This window comes from Geotrypetes seraphini, chromosome 3 (assembly GCF_902459505.1).
Source record: "Geotrypetes seraphini chromosome 3, aGeoSer1.1, whole genome shotgun sequence".
Lineage (NCBI taxonomy): Eukaryota > Metazoa > Chordata > Amphibia > Gymnophiona > Dermophiidae > Geotrypetes > Geotrypetes seraphini.
This window is the reverse complement of record NC_047086.1, coordinates 326,982,315-327,005,395: the sequence shown is the minus strand read 5'-3', so window position 1 is coordinate 327,005,395 and position 23,081 is coordinate 326,982,315. Positions and strand designations below refer to the sequence as shown.

Below are 23,081 nucleotides of genomic sequence, written 5' to 3'. Positions count from 1 at the left end.
CTTAACTTGCAGAAGGAAAAACTGAAGAGAGTCAGTACAGCCCACCAAGGAAGGAGGCAGAACTTGTCACCCAGTCGGACCTGCGAGGGCAGTGCAGGGTCCGCCGACTGGTGGCAGCAAGACCCTGGCGTGGCTCCCAAAGAGGGAAGACCCTACACAGTACATATTACTGATAATAAACCAACATCAAATACTCTGCATATTGCAAACAGTTTTAATTCCAGAAAAAAAACCCCAAAGTAATCAGACTGTCTTTCTGTTGGCAGTAGGAAAATAGAAACAGGCAATATTTCTCCCAGGCTCCTGGCAGTTCAATAAGCCAACAAGAAAACAATTTTTTTTTTTTAAAAAAACCTTGCTCCAGGTAAGTATCATTAAGTTCTGTATTCAGAGCAGTTTTTAAGAGTTCTTTCAGGAAATGCAAAACTCTCAATCACCAGTTCACTATATTCCAAGAATCTCTGGATTTCAGTTTAGCTTAGTCCCAGTCTTCACCAGGTCCTTGGCTTTTAAACAAACAAAACTCTAGCACTATGCAGCTCTCCAGTCCTGGTGTTTCAGGAACAGGATTGCCGGGTTCACTTTCATTAAAAGGCTTTAAACAAGCACCTACAAAATTCCCCAACCCAAGATCTTCTGTGAACCTTACCCCAATCCTGTAAGACCTAAGCTTGGTCCAATACCAACATCAGCAACACACCAGCTTCTCACAAAACTTTATCCCAACTGGTGCAGAGTAGCTTAATCAGTGCTAGGCACAGGTTCAATACTTGCTTATAGCCCAGCCCCCGCTGCTGTGCAACAAAGGAAAAAACACTTTTCAAAACATTCTTTGCCAGGTCCTTCTTCCCAGGAATAGTCCCAACAAAACTCTTTAAGGAAAATGTCCAAAAATAAAAGAATATTTAATGGGCAGGAAACTGCCACACTCACATCCATAGGTTCCAGAGATTCCACTCCAGGCATTACAAACTCTGCCACTTCCATTTGTTCCTCTGGAACCTCTTGCTCTGCCATGTCCTGTGTTACAGGACTTTCCCAGTCCATGGGTTCTGGTTTGGGAGCTTGCCCTTGCTTGGCCAGGAGAATTCTTTCTGCCAGCCCCTCCTTAGCTGTCCCTCTCAGAATCTTTGAGAACTGCTTTAAGGGAGAAAAGCCATTCCCTGTCCTACCTGGCTGAGGTACTGCTTTGGAGGCTCTCTGGCTCCCTCTCAGTTCAGTGGTAATATTACACTCTGGGAGCTGGTTGTATTTCCTAAGGGAGTTTGTTTTTCTGACAGGCTCTGGCTCGGGAAAGGGATCTAGGTCTGCATCAGATTCATTGTCCTCGGGATAGGCAGCCCTGTCCTCTACAACCTCTGAAGCTCTACCTGCTTCTGGATTCCTGGCTAGGGGAGTTGGCTTAACCCCTAACCTAACCTTGACAGGGTCATCCTTGGGGATGGGAATGTCACAAACTGAAGAAATTGTAGATGATGCCTTCTGCACAGCTCCCGGTTAAAGGAGTTAACCCACTCATATGCCCTGTGCACCAGGATTATATTTATCCCAGTGGACAGGTATGTCTGTGTGTTTGTACTGCATGTATGCACAAGTAGGTTTGTATGTGTGCACATGCTAATGTGCGGTCGGGTAAAACCAGGATTCTCAGGATCTCCAAGATCTATGGAATGCTTTTTTATAACAGCAGCAGGCTGTCTTTCAGTAGGGAATCCCCATGCTCTTTCACCCATCTCTGTAAAGTCCCGCCCTCTATGATGCAGTACTTTTCTTCTGTGGGTGGGATTGGCAAAGAAGGACCAATGATGTCAGCATAAGGGCAGGGGACTTCCTGCAGAATGACTGAAAATGAGGCAAAACAGTTGGTGCAAGTAACAGACCTAAATGGTGGGCAAGATAGTGGAAGCTGCTGCAGGGAGTGATTGTGGAGAACTGAAAGAGGCATAAATAAAATCAATATGTTCCAGAAAGAAGCAAAATAAATAGTAGACAAAGTGAAGTGAAGGGGTGAGGGGGGGGGGACAGTGGCAGGAAACATCCATATTCTGTACTCTTTCCCAATCAAAACCATTGGATCTTCCAGTATCCAGCAGGATCTCCCAGGATCCTGCAATTCTGACCCCAAAAAGGGCTGTATATACCTGGATTCTGCATCTTTCACAACCTATATGTGAGGAAACATCCATTCCATGCATTCCTTCCCTATAAAATCAGAGGACCTGCCAGGATCCTGAAGGATGTACAGAATCCTCCAGGATATCCAGGATCCTGCAATTCTGACCCCAGGAAGGGCTGTATCACCCTGGGTTCAGCATCATAGGGGGCGGGACTTTACAGAGTCAGGTGAAAGAACATGGGGATTCCCTACTGAAAAGACAGCCTGCTGCTGTCATAAAAGAGCATTCCATTCTTAAGATGGCCTGCCCTAGATCCTGAGAATCCTGTAAATCCTGTTTTTACCCAGACCCTTTTAAGTTCTTATTGAATAATACTAATTTAGAATTCAACCCTGTCCTGTTGAATCTCATGTAATTCATACTTTTTTTTTTTTTCTAAACACATCGAGAATGGCTGGCTCTGGAAATGTAATTAAAGAGGACCAGATGTGATGAGGAGTAAAACATAGTTAAAAGACATGTTATGCTAAAAACAAGGGGCCAGATCAGACTGGGAATGCCAAATAAAAAAAAACAAAAAATAACAATAAAAACCCACAACAAAAAAACTAAATAGTTCTAGTGTATTTCTATGGGAGAAACAGTTACAGCTTCTGCAGCATAGAAGCTTTAATACAGTGAAACATAACAACTGTGGAACTGATCCTTACAAACAGTTTCTCTTTACTCTACAGATCACAGAGACATTTCTGCCAATGGCACTGATAGCCACACAAACCCACACAGAAATATACAGAAATACCACACACACACACACAAAAAAAAAAAAAACATTTATGCACATGGATTGGAAATAATTTCATGAGACATCTTATGTATGTTTTTCTCACCAAGCTTCCATCCATGTTGGGCTGCCTTTTAGTGATTCAAATGTGCATTTCATTTTCTTCTTTGTAAATTCTACTGTGAAACTGAAGGGCATGTGTATTAAAGCTTAGCACACGCTAATAGAATTAGCATATGCTAAGAAGCCCATTCTATACATATGGGCTTCTTAGCGTTTAGGGCTAGATTAGAGAAACTGGGCCTCTTCTCTCTTGAAAAGAGGAGACTGAGAGGGGACATGATCGAAACATTCAAGATAATGAAGGGAATAAACTTAGTAGATAAAGACAGGTTGTTCACCCTCTCCAAGGTAGAAAGAACGAAAGCACTTGTTAAAATGGGATAGATTCCGTACAAACGTAAGGAAGTTCTTCTTCACCCAGAGAGTGGTAGAAAACTGGAACACTCTTCCGGAGGCTGTTATAGGGGAAAACACCCTCCAGGGATTCAAGACAAAGTTAGACAAGTTCCTGCTGAACCAAAACGTATGCAGGTAAGGCTAGTCTCAGTTAGGGCATTGTTCTTTGACCTAAGGGCCGGCGCGTGAGCGGACTGCTGGACACGATGAACCACTGGTCTGGCCCAGCAATGGCAATTCTTAAGTTCATAAACCTGTTTTCACAGATTTAGTGATGATCGCTGCTAACCAACTCGATTCACTAAACAGCCCACTATATGTTTTTTTCCTCAATCGCCCATTTTCTGATCCGGCCATGCAAATTGATAAAACCCAATGCAAAATAGCTAAGCGATTGATTCACTTGCATTGCTTGTCTATTTAGCATCGGGTTTTACCGATCCTATAAACCCGATTGCTGAAGACCTCTCGGTAACTGTGTTACCGACAGGTCTGCCTGTTTTTTTGTTTTTTTTCAATGACACATATTTTGCATTAAAAAAAAAAAATTCCCCAATGCTGGCCCTCCCAAATGACTTCCAACAATCGCACGCCTCCTCATCCCTCGACAATTGTGGTGACCCACCCAAACCTAAAACAAATGGCAGGAGGGATATCCTCTCCCTCCTGCCCTGAAGGACCTCCCCCCTCCACCCCAAAGAAAAAGGCAGAAGGGATGCCCACTCCCTCCTGCCCTGAATGAGCCTGCCCATTCCCCCCCCCCAAAAAAAAGGTACTGAAAATACCTCCTGCTCCAGCTCCTCCGCGATGACACCAGGCCTTAGGCATCTCCCCTATGTATCATGTGATGCACGGAGAGGAGCCTAAGGCCCTGATTGGCTAAGATGCCTCAGGATCCTCCCTTGGGAGGAGCCTGAGGCATATGAGCCCTCGGGGACTTCCTGAAAACTCCGCGACGACACCGGGCCTTAGGCCCCTCCCTTGTGTATCATGACTTCAGCAAGGGAGCTGACCGCAAAATAGTACATGGGGGGCCGCATGTGGCCCACAGGCCACTAGTTTGAGACCACTGCCATAGACTGTAGGATACAGAAAAGAAGAAATAGAGAATGAGTGAGAAAATAATTAAAAGAAAATAAAATAGATATACTGCCCTGGTACTTGGGTGCTATGGTCCTCCTGTAAAACCAAATAACACAGAATCAATTCTTTTAAGAATCTAATTTTTTTGGAAAAGTTTAACATTAAAACAGAAAAATTTGTACTTATCTGATATGTAAACTGGATCCAGCTAGATTTAACTAAAGAAAAAAAAAATTAATGTGTATTATTAACTAATTTAGTAACATAGTAGATGACGGCAGATAAAGACCCGAATGGTCCATCCAGTCTGCCCAACCTGATTCAATTTAAAAATTTTTTTTTTTTTTTTTTTTTTTCTTCTTAGCTATTTCTGGGCGAGAATCCAAAGCTTTACCCGGTACTGTGCTTGGGTTCCAACTGCCGAAATCTCTGTTAAGACTTACTCCAGCCCATCTACACCCTCCCAGCCATTGAAGCCCTCCCCTGCCCATCCTCCTCCAAACGGCCATACACAGACACAGACCGTACAAGTCTGCCCAGTAACTGGCCTAGTTCAATCTTTAATATTATTTTCTGATTCTAAATCTTCTGTGTTCATCCCACGCTTCTTTGAACTCAGTCACAGTTTTACTCTCCACCACCTCTCTCGGGAGCGCATTCCAGGCATCCACCACCCTCTCCGTAAAGTAGAATTTCCTAACATTGCCCCTGAATCTACCACCCCTCAACCTCAAATTATGTCCTCTGGTTTTACCATTTTCCTTTCTCTGGAAAAGATTTTGTTCTACGTTAATACCCTTTAAGTATTTGAACGTCTGAATCATATCTCCCCTGTCTCTCCTTTCCTCTAGGGTATACATATTCAGGGCTTCCAGTCTCTCCTCATATGTCTTCTGGTGCAAGCCTCCTATCATTTTCGTCGCCCTCCTCTGGACCGCCTCAAGTCTTCTTACGTCTTTCGCCAGATACGGTCTCCAAAACTGAACACAATACTCCAAGTGGGGCCTCACTAATGACCTGTACAGGGGCATCAACACCTTCTTTCTTCTACTGACTACGCCTCTCTTTATACAGCCCAGAATCCTTCTGGCAGCAGCCACTGCCTTGTCACACTGTTTTTTCGCCTTTAGATCTTCGGACACTATCACCCCAAGGTCCCTCTCCCCGTCCGTGCATATCAGCTTCTCTCCTCCCAGCATATACGGTTCCTTCCTATTATTAATCCCCAAATGCATTACTCTGCATTTCTTTGCATTGAATTTTAGTTGCCAGGCATTAGACCATTCCTCTAACTTTTGCAGATCCTTTTTCATATTTTCCACTCCCTCTTCGGTGTCTACTCTGTTACAAATCTTGGTATCATCTGCAAAAAGGCACACTTTTCCTTCTAACCCTTCAGCAATGTCACTTACATACATATTGAACAGGATTGGCCCCAGCACCGAACCCTGAGGGACTCCACTAGTCACCTTTCCTTCCTTCGAGCGACTTCCATTAACCACCACCCTCTGGCGTCTGTCCGACAGCCAGTTTCTGACCCAGTTCACCACTTTGGGTCCTAACTTCAGCCCTTCAAGTTTGTTCAACAGCCTCCTATGAGGAACTGTATCAAAGGCTTTGCTGAAATCCAAATAAATTACATCTAGCATATGTCCTCGATCCAGCTCTCTGGTCACCCAATCAAAAAATTCAATCAGGTTCGTTTGGCACGATTTACCTTTTGTAAAGCCATGTTGCCTCGGATCCTGTAACCCATTAGATTCAAGGAAATACACTATCCTTTCTTTCAGCAATACTTCCATTATTTTTCCAACAACTGAAGTGAGGCTCACCGGCCTGTAGTTTCCTGCTTCATCCCTGTGACCACTTTTATGAATAGGGACCACATCCGCTCTCCTCCAATCCCCAGGAATCACTCCCGTCTCCAGAGATTTGTTGAACAAGTCTTTAATAGGACTCGCCAGAACCTCTCTGAGTTCCCTTAGTATCCTGGGATGGATCCCGTCTGGTCCCATCGCTTTGTCCACCTTCAGTTTTTCAAGTTGCTCATAAACACCCTCCTCCGTGAACGGCTCAGAATCTACTCCATTTTCTCGTGTAACTTTGCCGGACAATCTCGGTCCTTCTCCAGGATTTTCTTCTGTGAACACAGAACAGAAGTATTTGTTTAGCACATTTGCTTTCTCCTCATCACTCTCTTATACAAATTTATTTGTCTTGCCAATGTATTTAGTTTATTTCCTTGCTTGGATGTTGTAAATGTGTTTGTCAACCTCTGCCTTTGGAGAATAATTTCATTTGACGTAATCTCTGGTTATATGACTATTATTACTGAGGGCAAAAGTAAAGTGATATTCCTTTTCCAAAGCTGCAAGGGTTACATAAAGCACATCACTGTAAGTCTAGAAGATGTAATAAATCAAATTGAGAAATCACCAGGAACAGATGGCATTCACGTTCATGTCCTGAAAGGGTTCAAATATGAAATGGGTTACAAATTACTAGTAGCAAGTTAACAATTGTTTTGAATGATTGCTAACCCCTCCCTCTGTGGGCTATAGGCTAGTTCAGGGATCTCAAAGTCCCTCCATGAGGGCCGCAATCCAGTCGGGTTTTCAGGATTTCCCCAATGAATATGCATTGAAAGCAGTGCATGAAAACCCGACTGGATTGTGGCCCTCAAGGAGGGACTTTGAGACCCCTGGGCTAGTTCATACACCTCAGAAAAAGCAATAAATAGGACAGAAGATTATGTTAATAGACCATTTGAGATTCAGCTTCTGATTCTGGAGCTAGTGGTGAGAAATCAGATGACCATGGTGATTTATAATGCTAAAAGTACTTTTTAAAAAAAAATCTCAGCACCAGCCTTGTGCCAGACCCAGAAATCGAGAGTCTTGCCAAGTAATTGTACAAGACTCAAATGGCATGTGACCATTGACATGATCTCAATAAAATTAATATCATTAGTGATTAATATATCAGTTCACTTTTTCACTGAGGCGCAGGAATGAGTTTTGATTGTGGGTCTTGATTTTCTATCTAAGGTAACACTGAGCGACCTAGGGCATCCTTATCATGCCTATATTGTAGGCGAATGAAAACCAGGTCTACTTTTGAGCTTAGTTTGGGCTTCAAATAGATCTGAGTTCTGTGGATGGAACTTAGGCACTCTTTGGACGTTCTTAATGTGATCTGCTAGATAGCTCTCTGGGTTTTTATTTTTGTTATATTAAGCTCAAAATACATTTAGGGCTCCTTTTATGAAGCTGCATTAGCGGTTTTAGCACACACAGCTTTTTAGCATGTGCTAAACCTGTGCTACGCAGCTAGAACTAATGCCAGCTCAATGCTGGCATTAGCGTCTAGCGCAGCCAGCAGTTTAGCATGCACTATTGCGCTTTAAACCGCTAACGCAGCTTCGTAAAAGGAGCCCTTAATAAGGCACCACATAAACAGGGCACATCAAAATAGATATATTGCTTGCAAAACCTTCTATTTTTGTGTACAAACAGCAATGTTTGCTTAGAGGAAAAGATCCATTAACTGAAACACAGCACATGAAAAACATAGCTTGCTAAAAAAACTACCCTTTTTTCTGATTAAACAGTGCTCCAATCAGCTCATTCTTGAAAGCAAAGAAAGTGCATGAGAAAAATACATAGATTGCATACATAACTTCATTTGCAAAAGGTTAAAAACAGAAAAAACAGATACAGATACCGTAGCATGGTTTCTACTTCATTGCAAATGGAAGTTTGCAGCTGCACATTGGTGACCTCATTGTGAGATCATCAAGGTGCACCTACAAGGTAGAATGCCACAATTAAAATATGTGCTGGGATTTAAACCCATGACCTCTGGAAAAGGAGCACAGGGCTTTTACTTATTGAGCTATAGCAGTTTCTAAGCAGGTGTCTCTGACTGCCCTGTGATATGATAGCTTGGCAGATCCCTAAGTTATTATATCACAGGGCAGTCAGAGGCACCTGCCTGGAAGCTGCTATAGCTCAATAAGTAAAAGCTCTGTGCTCCTCTTCCAGAGATCATAAGTTCAAATCCCAATCAGCTCCCCCAGCACTTATTTAATTGTGGCATTCTACCTTGCAGGTGCACCTTGATGATCTCACAATGAGATCACCATTGTGCAGCTGCAAACTAGAGAGTTGTGCAGGGACAGAAATCTCACCCGTCCCCGCCGAAATCCCACCCGTCCCCATGAGGAATCCCTCCGTCCCTGACCGTCCCCGTGAGGAATCCCCTCCATCCCCATAAACTTCAGAAATAGTTATTTCATTTAATTATGCTACTGAATTAAAGGCTCTGGTAGAGACCCATTTACAAATAAGCAAAGACACTTTATTAATTTGTAAATATTGATTGGGAAGAATACATACTTTGTAAACGGGTTTCTACCAGAGCCTCTAATGTAAATATAAAAGATAAATACTCAGCTGATGAGGACCCCCAAGCTTTCAGCTGAGGACTTCCTCTGCAGTTGGCCAGGGGTCCCCTTTGCCAAGCTTGGCAGGCAACAGTAGCGTCCGAATCACAGATGCTGGCACCTCAGTGGCTCAAGGATGCTGCCAGGAACTGCTGCGCTTGTTGGAGGGGAGTTCTGGCCGTTTCTAGAGGAGGTCCTCTGCTGGCGGTGCTTGGGGATCCCCACCAGCCACAGCAAGGGTCAGCAAGTACTTCAACACTGTAGAAATAAAACCAGAAATGCATTTCCTTTTATTTTGAACACAATACAAAGACATCTGCTATATATATTTCCCAAAGCTAACATATTTTAGTCAATAAATTCTGTTTTTTACCTTTGTTGTCTGGAAACTTATTTTTCCATCAAGATGGTCCCAGTTTCTTTTTTCTGCTTTCCCATCTTCTGTAAATTCTTCTGTTGCTGTCCATTGGTTCCTCCTACCATGGTCCAGCATTTATCCCTTTCTCATCTTTCGTGCCTGCCCACCAGCCCCATGCCCAACATTTCTCCTTCTATCACCCCTCTCCAGCACCATGCCACATCTCTCCCTCCATTCCCTTCACCACTATGTCCAACATTCCTCCCTCTTTCATCCCTTTCAATCAGTCTCACTGTTCCTTTTCCACCACATTTCTCACTCTCATGTTTCTCTTCCCTATCATCTGTACCTCCCTCCCTATGACCCAAAATTCTCTTTCTTCCATTCCCTCTCACTGACACACCCACGCCCAATTCTCCCTTTCTATTCTCTCCCCACTTCAGCATCTCTTTCCCTCCCTTCCTCTCTCCCCAGTTCATGCCTTCTGTGTCCAAAAACATATTCCCTCCCCCATTTCAGCATCTCTTTCCCTCCCTTCCTCCATCCTCTCTTCCAAGTTCATGCCTTCTGTGTCCAAAAATGCACTCCCTCCCACCTCTTCATTCGAGTCCAGATAACAGCAGGGGTTGGAGGCAGCCTGCAGCACGCCATATGTAGCCAATCTGGAAGTCTTCCCCCAAAGTCAGAGCTGACATTGGAGGTAAGGCTTCGCGTCAGTCTGGCAGTGGCTGAGGTGTCAGGGGGGAGGGGGTAGATACTGGATATAGGAGGTGAGAGGAGACAGACTGTAGATAGAAAGGGGGAGGGATCAGACACACTGGATGAAAAGGGAAAGATAACAGGCAAGCTGGAATGCCTGGGGAGAGAGAAAAAGTCATGATGGATGTAAAGAAAAGGAGAGGGGAGAAAGACATTGAATGGAAGGGAGGAGGGGGGGGGAAGGGTGCGGATGAAAGGGAGGAAATAGAAAGATGGGGCAGACAGTGAATTGAAGGGAGGGAAAGAGAAATGAAGTAGATGCTGGGCTGAAAGGGGGGAGAGAAAGATGGGCAGATGCTGGATGGAAGGGGGAGAGAGAAGGGTGGATGATGGATGGGGTGACAGAGGGAACAGAAAGAAGGAAGAAAGGAGACAGATCAGATGCTGGGCAGAAGCAGGAAAGAGAGGGGCTGATGCTGGATGGAAAGAGGGGGAGGGACAGATGCTGGATGGAAAGGAGAAAGAGAGAGAGAGAGGGCAGATGCTGAATGGAAATGGAGGAGAGGGAAGATGCTGGAGAGAAAGGACAAATGCTGGATAGAAGGGGGGCAGAGAGAGAGGGGAAATGCTGAATGATGGGAGAGAAAGATCCTGGATTGCAGTTCCTTGCTGGGTTTTTGCAGCTTCATCTCAGCAGCCCTCGACGTCCACCAATCTCCGCTCAGCTCTGAGCCACAGATCACAGCAGAACCGGGCCCTGCACGCTGCACATGACCGGCGATGTTAGCGCATTCGGGTTTGTTCTGGGGGGAGGAGGATGACTTTGCCCGCTCTAGCCTGCACGTGACACCGCCCCATGAATCAGCAACAGTCTCTGTCACGTAGGCATGGAGCTCAGCACGTAGGCACACAGAGTCTGTTTGACAGAGACTTTTGCTGCTGATTCGTCGGGACTTGGGAGCTCAGCTTGGCGCTGGACCCGGACCAGAAATTAGGTAGGCCTCGGGATAGGAATTCCGGGTCCATCCCCGTGGGAGTCCTGTGGGCCTGGGAGGCATCACCGTGGGAGTCCCGTGGGCCTAGGGGGGATCCCTGTGGGATTTCTGCAGGATTCCTGCAGGATTTCCGCGATCCCCGTTCCCGTGCAGACCTCTACTGCAAACCTCCATTTGCAATGAAGTAGAAGCTGAGTGCGATTTTACAAAGGACGCCTAACGTAGGTACCTAAACAGTGCCTAACTTTAGATGCATTTTGCAGAACCAGGGCCTAAATGCTAATATGCTCTTAGGAATATAATGGGCATCTTCGCATTTAGGGCTCCTTTTACAAAGGTGAGTTAGGTCCTTAACACGTGGAATAGTGTGCACTAAATTTCCACGCGTGCTAGCCGCTACTACCTCCTTTTAAGCATGCGGTAATTTTTCAGCTAATACGTGCTAATCCAGTGCGTGCGCTAAAAACGCTAGTGCACCTTTGTAAAAGGAGCCCTTAGTGTGCGCTAATTGTTAGCGTTTGCTAAATTGGTTAGCACACCTTAATAAAAGGACCTCATAATGATGCTGCTTATTACAGACAGCTGGGAAATTTATCCTATACTCAAAATTCAGTCCAAGGTAGATAAAACAGTATTGTCAGCTATAGAGAGGCATCTATTGAATCTAAAGAAGGCATTTTTGTTGGAGCAATATGCAAAAACCTCTTGGATTTATTTTATATCTAAAATTCATAAATCCATAGTCCCCCTTGCCATGGTTGACTAATTATCTCTACCAAAAATTGTATTTTGGAGCCATTGTCAAAATTTCTAGACATGCATTTATGATCAGAAGTTACACAAGTGAGACCCTATTTACATAAGAAGTCTGAGAATTAAGTTCATGAACTTGCCACCGTGCGCTTATGTTGGCAGCACTGTACAAACAGCTCAGTATGGTTTCATAATCTTGGTATATCAGTGTCTCACAGTTGTGTTTGTGTCGATGAGTGATGGTGTCTTGCTGAGTGACATTCATTATTGTTGTGTGCCGTCGCAAGAATGTCAGAACTTGAATTAGAGCAACAAAGAAACATTAAATTTCTTGTTAAACTTGGCAAGAGTGGAAGTGAAATCAGGGACACGTTAGTCCAAGTTTATGGGCAAGAAAACGGCAGTGTGCAAATGGATTAAACGTTTTTCTAAGGGGTGAGAAAGCTTCACTGAGGATGAGATGTAAGGCGGCCAGTAACGAGAACTGATGAAAACATTGCAAAAATTCATCAAATTGTGCATCAAAACTGTCAGCTAACTCTAAGAAGCATAGCAGACCAAATAAATATTAATAAACAGGAAAACCATAACTGAAAATCTTGGCATGAGAAAGGTGAGTGCAAAAATGGTACCTTGGAAGGTACTGTAAAAATGGTCCCTCTTGACCCTTGCATCACGACAATGCACCAACTCAACATGGCACTGTCTGTGAGGGAGTTTTTAGCCAGTAAACAAATAATTGTATTGGAACACCATCCCTACTCACCTGATCTGGCCCCCAATGACTTTTTTCTTTACCTGAAGATAAAGGAAATATTGAAAGGAAGACATTTTGATGACATTCAGGACATTAAGCGTAATACGACGACAGATCTGATGGCCATTCCAGAAAAAGAGTTCCAAAATTGCTTTGAAGAAAAGACTAAGTGCTGGCATCGGTGCATAGCTTCCCAAGGGGAGTACTTTGAAGCTGACTGTAGTGATATTGTAGCACTCTTTCTGGGATGAGTTCATGAACTTAATTGCCAGACTTTTATGTTGAGAATATTGCAAAATCTTGAAATAACATCAGAGCATTAGTGGCATTGAATAAAAGAAGTCCCCAAGATGGAGCATTACATGTTATGAAGTCAGTGTTTGATCATTGGCCTGTACCTCATAGAATATTTTACAGAATTTCTTCTCCATTCAGGTGGATAACATTTGGGAAAATTATTTTTGGTTTGATTTGAGTTTATCATGAACAAGTACATGGCATTGTAATGGGTGCTTCTTTAGCCTATTTAATAGCTACTATGTCAGGGAACATAGACAGGAGCCTTTAAGGGTCTTTGTCCCTGTGCAGCAATGCCTTAACAGGATGTTTTATAGGAAAAGGGAGTTGTTAGATCCCTTTAATGCAAGGGGACAAGGACAGGAATTCTTATGTAGACTTCTAATCCTCTATTAGGGAAATTATCCTCATATTAATGAGTTAAAGCAGTCCAATTACAAAGGAGGGGGAGTAGAGATGTTAATTCTTCTTTGAGTCATATACCAGTAAACTTTCCTGAGAAGAGGAAGGAAGCGCCCCAATCCAGGACCCAGAATTAGTGAGCCTTGGAAGCCCCAGGAGAGAACTCTACCATTTGAATGCAGACTAGAAAGCCTGAAATGGAACAGGAATTTTGCTAAGAGATTTGGGACAACTCAAAGCGAAAGGAAGATACTGGATATTTCCTGAATTTAAGTGAGATACTAGAGAATGGACAGCAGCCAGAGCAAGGCAGTCTTGAACTGACCTGAGGTTGCAGATTGCTGTCAAACAATGAAGTAGAACCAAAAAGCTGTTGCTGGTATTTTTGTTTTGATAAAAGCTAGAGGATGGAGAATAGTATTGGAGAGTTATTAAATATTGTGTGCTTGATAATTCTCCAAGGTGTGCAGGCTGTTAAAGGCTGCGCTCAATGCAATGCCCAGAGGAGTCAGCCTTGCTATTTTTGAAATGATTTGAAAAAACAACTCCCAGATTTGCTAGAGAGTTAATTACTAGTGTCTGTTGAAAGCTGGGAAACCAAACTAAATAATGAAGGGACTCTAGCAACATATCATTTTACCTTGGTAACTTTGATGAGAGGGAGGGACCGGAGAGGGTATAAAAGATTATAAATTCAAGGGAATCAGGAGAGACTGATTACGGGTGTGCTATTGCCTTGCAGAAGGTGATGTTTATGCGTACCATTTGACTCTTTAAGGTAAGGAACTCATTTGCATACCTTGAGGTTCTGGGAAACTATCTAGTTAACCAAGTTATCCTGAAGAAAAAGATATTAAGAAATTGAACTTAAATAAAAGAACTGTATAAGACTACCTTAATGGTTATCATCTATCTCTGAGAGCTTGAATTTCCTATGTAATTCACACTGAATGTGAAAGGATGGAAGGAAGGGCATGGATGGATTGTGAGACGGATTTTACACTGGCAAAAGGTACGATGGAGTCCTCACTTGATCTTTCTTGTTTTTGGTGGAGGCTTAGCTTGACAGGAATTTAGGCCATGATTCTGCAAAACGCATCTAAAGTTAGGTGCCGTTTAGATGTCTAGGTTAGGCGGCCTTTGTAGAATTGCGCTCAGCGGCGTTCAACACTGTTAGACGTCTAACTTTTTAGGTGTCCTTTAGAGAATCAGGTTTAGGTGAGATTTAGATGTCCAAACAATGTCCTTAATGTTATAATATTTTATTATGTTATTAGAATGGTGATTTTATGCTGTTTTTCATTATAATTGTGATACTGGGAGTTGGATCTGTTTGATGCTTTTATTTATTTCTCTTCCATCAGACTGAGTGGCTGGGATTCGAACCAGCAACATTAGGATAGAAGGCTGTAAGTTGAACCAGTGTGCTACAGAGTGAGCTAGCAAGCTGCATAGCAATTGTAAAACTACTCTTATAGGCATTGTAAGGAAGTCTACTTTTGAGCATAGTTTAGACTTCAGATAGACCTGAGATCTATGGATGAAACTTAGGCACAGTTTGGATGTCCTTAATGCGATCTGCTAAATAGCTCTCTGGGTTTTTATTTTTTCTTTATTATGCTCAAAATACATTTAAAAAGCTACCACATAAAGAGGGAACATCAATACAAAGATATTGCATGCAAAACCTTCTATTTTTCTGGGCAAACAGTAATGGTATTTGCTAATTAGAGGAAAAGATTCATTAACTGAAGCACAGCATGAAAAAAACAGCTATATGTTTCTTGCTAAAAAGCTACCCTTTTTTCCTCACTAAAGATTGCTCCTGAAACAGATGGATTCAGCAAATAAAGCATATGACAAAAATATATAGATTGCGTACATAACATCATTTGCAAAAGGTTAAAACCAGAAAAAAACAGATACAGACCTGTGATATGATAGCTTAGCAGATCCCTAAGTTATCATATCACAGGGTAGTCAGAGACACCTGCCTGGAAGCTGCAATAGCTCAATAAATAAAAGCCCTGTGCTCATCTTCCAGAGATCATGGGTTCGAATCCCAACCAGCTCCCCAGCACATATTTTAATTGTGGCAGCCTACCTTGCAGGTGCACTTTGATGATCTCACAATGAGGTCACCATTGTGCAGCTGCAAACCTCCATTTGCAATGAAGTAGAAGCCATGCTAAGGTCTGTATCTGTTGTTTTCTGTTTTTAACCTTTTGCAAATGAAGTTATATATGCAATCTATATATTTTTGTCATGTGCTTTCTTTGCTTTCAAGAATGAGCTGATTGGAGCACTGTTCAGTCAGGAAAAAAAGGATAGCTTTTTAGCAAGAAAACTAAAGCTATGTTTTTCATGTGCTGTGCTTCAGTTAATGGATATTTTCCTCTAATTAGCAAGAAGCATTGCTGTTTGTCCACAAAAATAAAAGGTTTTGCATGCAATATATCTGTTTTGATGTGCCCCATTTATGTGGTGCCTTATTAAATATATTTGAGCTTAATAAAACAAAAATAAATCACAGAGAGCTATTTAGCAGATCGCATTAAGAATGTCCAATGAGTGCCTACATTCCGTCCATAGAACCCAGATCTATTTGAAGCCCAAACTAAGCTCAAAAGTAGACCTAGTTTTCATTTGCCTACAATATAGGCATGAAAGGGATGCCCTAAGTCGCTCAGTGTTATATAAATGAATTGAAGGATGCCCAAATTGAATCATTGCCCAAACCACACCCATTCTACATCCACGCTTATTGAGTTAGGTGTGCATTTTAAACATGGGTGTCCATGAAATTGTGGCTGCGTTTGCAAAGTGGCATCTGCGTACGTTGGACGCCTAAGTACCAATTATTGCATTTTAAGACCATTAATTGGCTCATTAACCACTTAGCTTGGATGCCTAAAGGATGACTAACTTTAGGCATGATTAGGCACCCTTTATAGAATTGGGGCCTAAAGGCCTGATTCCGAATAGGACGCTGATCTCTGTGGCCACCTAAGAAGCAACCAGTTATTGTGTGTCAATCACACACTGGTGTCTGATACAGAATCACATCTAGGTTGATTCTCAGACACCTGATACCCCCCCCCCCCTTGATTCTCTAACCAGCAACAGTTAGAGAACACGTCTGATTGCAAAGATAGGCGGCTGAAATGTAGGCCAGGAAACCCTAGCCTACATTTCAGCTTCCTATGTTTGCCAAGGAGAGATCCTGAAACTAGACCGCCACTTGCCATCAGCTGATTGCTGCATGGGAATCCCTGATTTGCTGAACTGGCAGGATTCCCCGAAGCTGTGGTTGTGGGGAGTCCTTCTGGCTCAGTTGATTGGGGTAAATTCCCCTGCAGTGATGAGCTCAGCCGGCTACAGTGGGCAGAGGACCTCCGCTGCCCACCTGACGCCCTTCAATACCCTTTCCTCCCACATCCAAAACTGGCAGGAGGGATACCCACTCCCTCCTGCTGCCTGGTTCCTTCGATCTTCCTTCTCCAGTGATCTCTCTCTTCTGATGGTATGACCAAAATAAGCTTCGAGCAACATAGCCGGTTTGATCTCTTCCAGAATTGATTTGTTAATTCTTCTGGCAGTCCATGGCACACCTAAAATTCTTCTCCATCACCAAAGCTCAAATGAGTTAATCTTTCTGTTTTGTTTCTGTAGTGTCCAGCTTTCACATCCGTAACTGACCACTGAGAAAATGAGTGCATGGGCAAGTCTGATCTTCGGTTGGCGTGTTACCGCCTTGCCTTTGAATACTTTGTGGAGAGCCTTCATTGAAGAGCAACCAAGTGCAATTCTGCAGAGTATTCCCTCCCTTCTAGTTGCTTCTTTGCCCAGGAGATTGAAATCCTTTACAACTTCTATTCTATCACCTTCAAGCTCAAAATCTTCATAATTTTCCATGTTCATGATCTTCATCTTGTTTATGTTCAGTTCTAATCCCATGTTATGACTTTCAGCTTTGATTTTTCTCAGTAGGTACTGGTGATGAGCATTGTATCATCTGCATAGCACATGTTGTTTATATTTTGGCCACCAACTTTGTACGGTTTCACCGTACAAGTTGAACAGGTAAGGTGACAAGAGACATCCTTGCCTGACACCAATATAATTTAGCAACACTGATTTTCTTCTTACTTGTTCACATCCATATGACATTACTGAAAATACTATGGTTTAGACAAGTCAAATACTTTTATGCATTGATACATTTCTGCATTTAAAGATCTTGTTTGGAACCTTCATAGTTGTTCTGCCAAAAATGATATGTAGTTGGATCTTTTAGCTACTAAAGACTGTGCCAGTGGCAGCACGAATAATATTCAAGTTTTCTTGTGTATGTGTCAAGTTGGTTTGGGGACTAGCTTCTATCTACTTGATATCTCATTTCGTACTATACAGTCCCACAAGAATAACCAGAAACTGCAACCTATTTGCCTACCCAAGCATTAATGGCTGTAAATACAAATCCTTTCTGGAGAGGACCCCTATGTACCAAGCAAGCAAACCGCAATCTTGGTTAGACAACTACATTAATGGAGCTAGACTGACCTACGGTGCCTTTAGGAAAGAAATAAAAACTGCATTGTTTGATAGATTTATCTCCTAAACAGAAGTTACACTAAATCTAAATCTATTACTTCTAATATGTCCACTCTTGCGTATAATGTTGTATTTTAATAATCTACATATTTTAATTTGCTGATTGTCCAGCTCTCTGCAGTGTGAACCGCCTAGAAGTCGTTCGATTATGGCGGTATAGAAGAATAATTATTATTATTGTTGCTTCTTTATCCAAGCTTATTGAAGTAGTGTTCTACAGTATTTCTATTAATTCTTCATCAAAGATAAAATTATTGATTTTACCAGTTGTCAGGATCTTTGTCTTCTTCGTGTTAAGATGCACAACAATTTTGAGACTAAGGGCTCCTTTTACAAAGCCATGCTAGGGCCTTAATGCGCGGAATAGCGTGCCGCTAATTTGCCACGTGCGCTAGCCGCTACCGCCCCCTTTTGAGCAGGCAGATTTTCAGCTAGCGCATGCTATAGCGTTAAAACCGCTAGCGCGGCTTAGTAAAAGGAGCCCTATATTCCTTGATCTTGATAATCTGATGTTTCAGTTTTATTATCACTTTCAAAAGTTGTTAATGAATCTTCCACCAATTACCTCAAGTCCAAAGTATGAATGGGGCAAAACAAGGAACATGGACATCTGAGTGGCAGCAGAGGAACATCCATATTATAATGTGACCACACAGCTGTCAATGTGAAAAAGTAGGTTAATAGAGCAGCCTGCAGAGGACTAGAGCAGAGAACCAGAGGTTGCTAGTTAGTCCTACTGTAGCTTTTTGTACTCTTTGTTCCTGTGAGCCTTCCAGAGAAAGGCAAATGCCTACTGTAACTTCCCTTACTCCATTCAGTGGAGAACTACTCAATAGGATCACATTTCTGCAACCTGGATGTTTCAAAGTACTATGTTTAAATACGGACATGCAATTTTTTAAACATGGACATCCCTTCCTTTTCTGCAATTGGAGTTTTGGTCCCTCCCTAGTCTCATCCAAAACACCCCTAGACCACATCCCCTTGCCATATAGCAAAAAAACTGTTTTAGACATCTACATCCTGCCTTTATAAAATCAGCTTTTGGATGTCCATGCAAAATGGAGTTCTAAATGTTATTTTTCAGATGCCCAAAACCAAACAGAGCTTCTAAATAACCACCACAGTATTATATGTGCATATATTATAGATTTTCTAAGGATCAGGCTATGTTATGAAGCAAATATAATATTATATAATTTCTTAGGATCAAGCTATACTGATTAACATGTTTGTAGCACTAAAAAAAATATTTGGATTTAGTTGGGAGATTAAAGGTTTATCAATGGTTCACCTAATGTGATTTTTATATGATTGTGTAATTGAACCCAAGTAGCACACTATAGTTAGTACTAGCTGATGGCCCGGCGTTGCAAGGGTATTTAATTATAGCAATAACACTGTAAATGGATTCAAATAAAGATACTTTATAGTGGTGAATGAAATTATTTTTTAACAGCTTTATAAAAAGTACAATATTCAAATTATAATGTGAAATATTTGACAAAATGAATACAATACAACTAACACAAAACTTGATTATAAACAACATTTTTAGTTTCACCTCCAGGAGCAAGAACATATAAATTCTTGGGTGAACCCACCCTTGAGCAAGCAAAATAGAGTTGTCCATGGGAAAAACAGGGGGATCTTAAATCCACTCCACAGTATGTAATAGTCTGTCCCTGTGATTTGTTGATTGTGATAGAGAATGCAAGTCTCACTGGAATTTGCAATCTCGTAAACTGAAAAGGAAGATCTGTTGGAATAAGTGGCATCCAAAAGTTTCTGTATTGATTTAAACAACTCAATATTATTATTATTATTATTATTAGGTTCTTATATCCCGCCATACCCAAAGAGTTCTAGGCGGTTTACATTCGTTACATTAGGATCCGGTCTGAACCCGGATTTACAAAAATTTTATCGGAATTGCAGGTAGCGCGGAAGGAGGCAAAGGTTTGTCGTAGTTGGGTTAGAGGATAAAATGGAGGGAGTGGGAAACCAGAAGAGGGGGGGGGGAGAGGGAGGGGGGGGTGGAACTCAGGTTGAAAAGAAACTCCATGTAGTTTTTTCCCGGTTCAAAATGGAACCTGTGTTCCTAGTTCAGCATATGTGAGTACTCATGTAATGTAATAACATTATGAACTGGGGTGCATGAAGGAAACAGTTACAAACACAGTTAGAACATACAAACTCTATATATATGGTGTCCGTGGTAGAATAGAAACGATGTCCCTAGTGGTTATAGTGTCATAGAAAGTGTTTTATAGTTGGAATTACTGTGAGAATGGCAGCTTTTTACATCCTTTCCAATGACATGAATGGTTAAAATCTGATTTTATGTTTGTAGCTCCGCCCACATGTGCAGGTGGGCCGCGAGACCCCTAGAACATATCACCCCAGGTAGTGAGGGATCTGCATACCAAGTTTCGTTCAAATCGGTCAAGCCGTTTTTGAATTACTGTGAGAATGGCAGCTTTTTACATTTTTTCCATTGACATGAATGGGTGAAATCTGATTTTATGTTTGTAGCTGCGCCCACGTGTGCAGGTGGGCCGCGAGACCCCTAGAACATATCACCCCAGGTAGTGAGGGATCTGCATACCAAGTTACGTTCAAATCGGTCAAGTCGTTTTTGAATTACTGTGAGAATGGCAGCTTTTTACATTTTTTCCATTGACATGAATGGGTGAAATCTGATTTTATGTTTGTAGCTGCGCCCACGTGTGCAGGTGGGCCGCGAGACCCCCAGAACATATCACCCCAGGTAGTTGGAATTACTGTGAGAATGGCAGCTTTTTACATTTTTTCCATTGACATGAATGGGTGAAATCTGATTTTATGTTTGTAGCTGCGCCCACGTGTGCAGGTGGGCCGCGAGACCCCCAGAACATATCACCCCAGGTAGTTGGAATTACTGTGAGAATGGCAGCTTTTTACATTTTTTCCATTGACATGAATGGGTGAAATCTGATTTTCTGCTTGTAGCTCCGCCCATGTGTGCAGGCGGGCTGCGAGACCCCCAGAACATATCACCCCAGGTAGTGAGGGATCTGCATACCAAGTTACGTTCAAATCGGTCAAGTCGTTTTTGAATTACTGTGAGAATGGCAGCTTTTTACATTTTTTCCATTGACATGAATGGGTGAAATCTGATTTTATGTTTGTAGCTGCGCCCACGTGTGCAGGTGGGCCGCGAGACCCCCAGAACATATCACCCCAGGTAGTTGGAATTACTGTGAGAATGGCAGCTTTTTACATTTTTTCCATTGACATGAATGGGTGAAATCTGATTTTCTGCTTGTAGCTCCGCCCATGTGTGCAGGCGGGCTGCGAGACCCCCAGAACATATCACCCCAGGTAGTGAGGGATCTGCATACCAAGTTACGTTCAAATCGGTCAAGTCGTTTTTGAATTACTGTGAGAATGGCAGCTTTTTACATTTTTTCCATTGACATGAATGGGTGAAATCCGATTTTCTGTTTGTAGCTCCGCCCATGTGTGCAGGTGGGCCGCGAGACCCCCAGAACATATCACCCGAGGTAGTGAGGGATCTGCATACCAAGTTTCGTTCAAATCGGTCAAGCCGTTTTTGAATTACTGTGAGAATGGCAGCTTTTTACATTTTCTCCATTGACATGAATGGATGAAATCTGATTTTCTGTTTGTAGCTCCGCCTACGTGTGCAGGTGGGCCGCGAGACTCCCTGAACATATCATCCCAGGTAGTGAGGGATCTGCATACCAAGTTTCGTTCAAATCGGTCAAGCCGTTTTTGCGTGATCGCGGCACATACACACACACACACATACATACATACATACATACATACACACATACATACCTCCGATTTTATATATATAGATTACCATGTATTTATAAGTATTCACTTTATTTCCCAGTTTCAAAAACTATTTTTACAGTTACACTAGATTTTTGAATCTTAACAAGTCTTTGGATCACCTAAATCTGTACTATATATTGAATGCCTATACATAAGTTTGAAATTTTAAAATATTTTGAAACACCATCAAATTGGGAAGGAGGCAAAAGCTGTTATGTATAGTAACATGCAGCCAAATAGATCCATATGGGATAAAAGACCATACTTGAGCAATTTAGAAGCCTGTTTGCAATGTCCTAAGTGCAAAGCCTGAATGATAAATGCAAGGGGCATACCTAGCATATGTCCTTTTATAGCACAGGGCAAGCGCTAAATAGACCTGCAGCCCAATACCTGCCAAGCCATGGAATACAGGTCTTGGCACAATTCCCTCCAAACAGCATCCCCCTCACAATCAATTCCCTGCCCTGATGAGCACTACCCTTAGACCAGTGGTCTTAAAGTCAAACCTTTTGCAAGGCCACACTTTTTATTTGTAGGTACTGGGAGGGCCTCAGAAAAAAATAATGTCTTATTGAAGAAACTAGTCTTTATTAACAGGTGCTAGAATATGTGTGTGGGTGTGTCTGTATTTATTTATTTATTTCTCTCTCTCTCCTTAGCCTATTTCTGTATTTATTTATTTCTGTCTTTCGTTTTCCTCGGCTGTCCACCACCACCCCTTGCCTGCTCCCCCTGTCCATTCTCCCTTCCTTTTTCTTCCCCTGTGTCCACCACCACCCCTTCACTGCTCCCCTTATCCAGCAGCAGCCCTTCTCCCTTTGTTTTAACTCCCCCCTGTCCATCAGCACCTCTTTTCTACTCTCCCTGTCCAGCAGTAGGCCTCCCTTCCTTTTTTTGCCCCCCCCGTCCATCAGCACCTCTTCCCCTGTCCAGCAGTAGGCCTCCATTCCTTTTTCTGCCCCTGTCCAGCAGCACCTCTTTTCTACTCCCCCTATCCAGCAGTAGGCCTCCCTTCCTTTTTTTGCCCCCCCCGTCCATCAGCACCTCTTCCCCTGTCAAGCAGTACCTCTTTTCTGTCCCCCTGTCCAGCAGTAGGCCTCCCTTCCTTTTCCTGCCCCCCTGTCCAGCAGTACCTCTTTTCTATTCCCCCTGTCCAGCAGTAGGCCTCCCTTCCTTTTCCTGCCCCCCTGTCCAGCAGCACCTCTTTTCTACTCCCCCTGTCCAGCAGTAGGCCTCTTTTCCTTTTTTTGCCCCCCCATCCATCAGCACCTCTTCTCCTGTCCAGCAGTACCTCTTTTCTGTTCCCCCCTGTCCAGCAGTAGGCCTCCCTTCCTTTTCCTGCCCCCCCTGTCCAGCAGCACCTCTTTTCTACTCCCCCTGTCCAGCAGTAGGCCTCCCTTCCTTTTTCTGCCCCCCCCGGTCCATCAGCACCTCTTCCCCTGTCCAGCAGTACCTCTTTTCTGTTCCCCC

General features: G+C 42.8%; 1 protein-coding gene across 1 annotated transcript in view; it reads right to left on the bottom strand.

The window, feature by feature from the left end:
* The window catches only part of KIZ (kizuna centrosomal protein), a 214,758-nt gene extending 213,730 nt beyond the window's left edge, over positions 1 to 1,028 (bottom strand). Inside the window, exon 1 of the mRNA XM_033935767.1 lies at positions 934 to 1,028. The gene's annotated coding sequence lies outside the window, so the exon portion shown is untranslated. The remainder of the gene's footprint in view (positions 1 to 933) is intronic.
* Between the last annotated feature and the right edge of the window lie 22,053 nt (positions 1,029 to 23,081).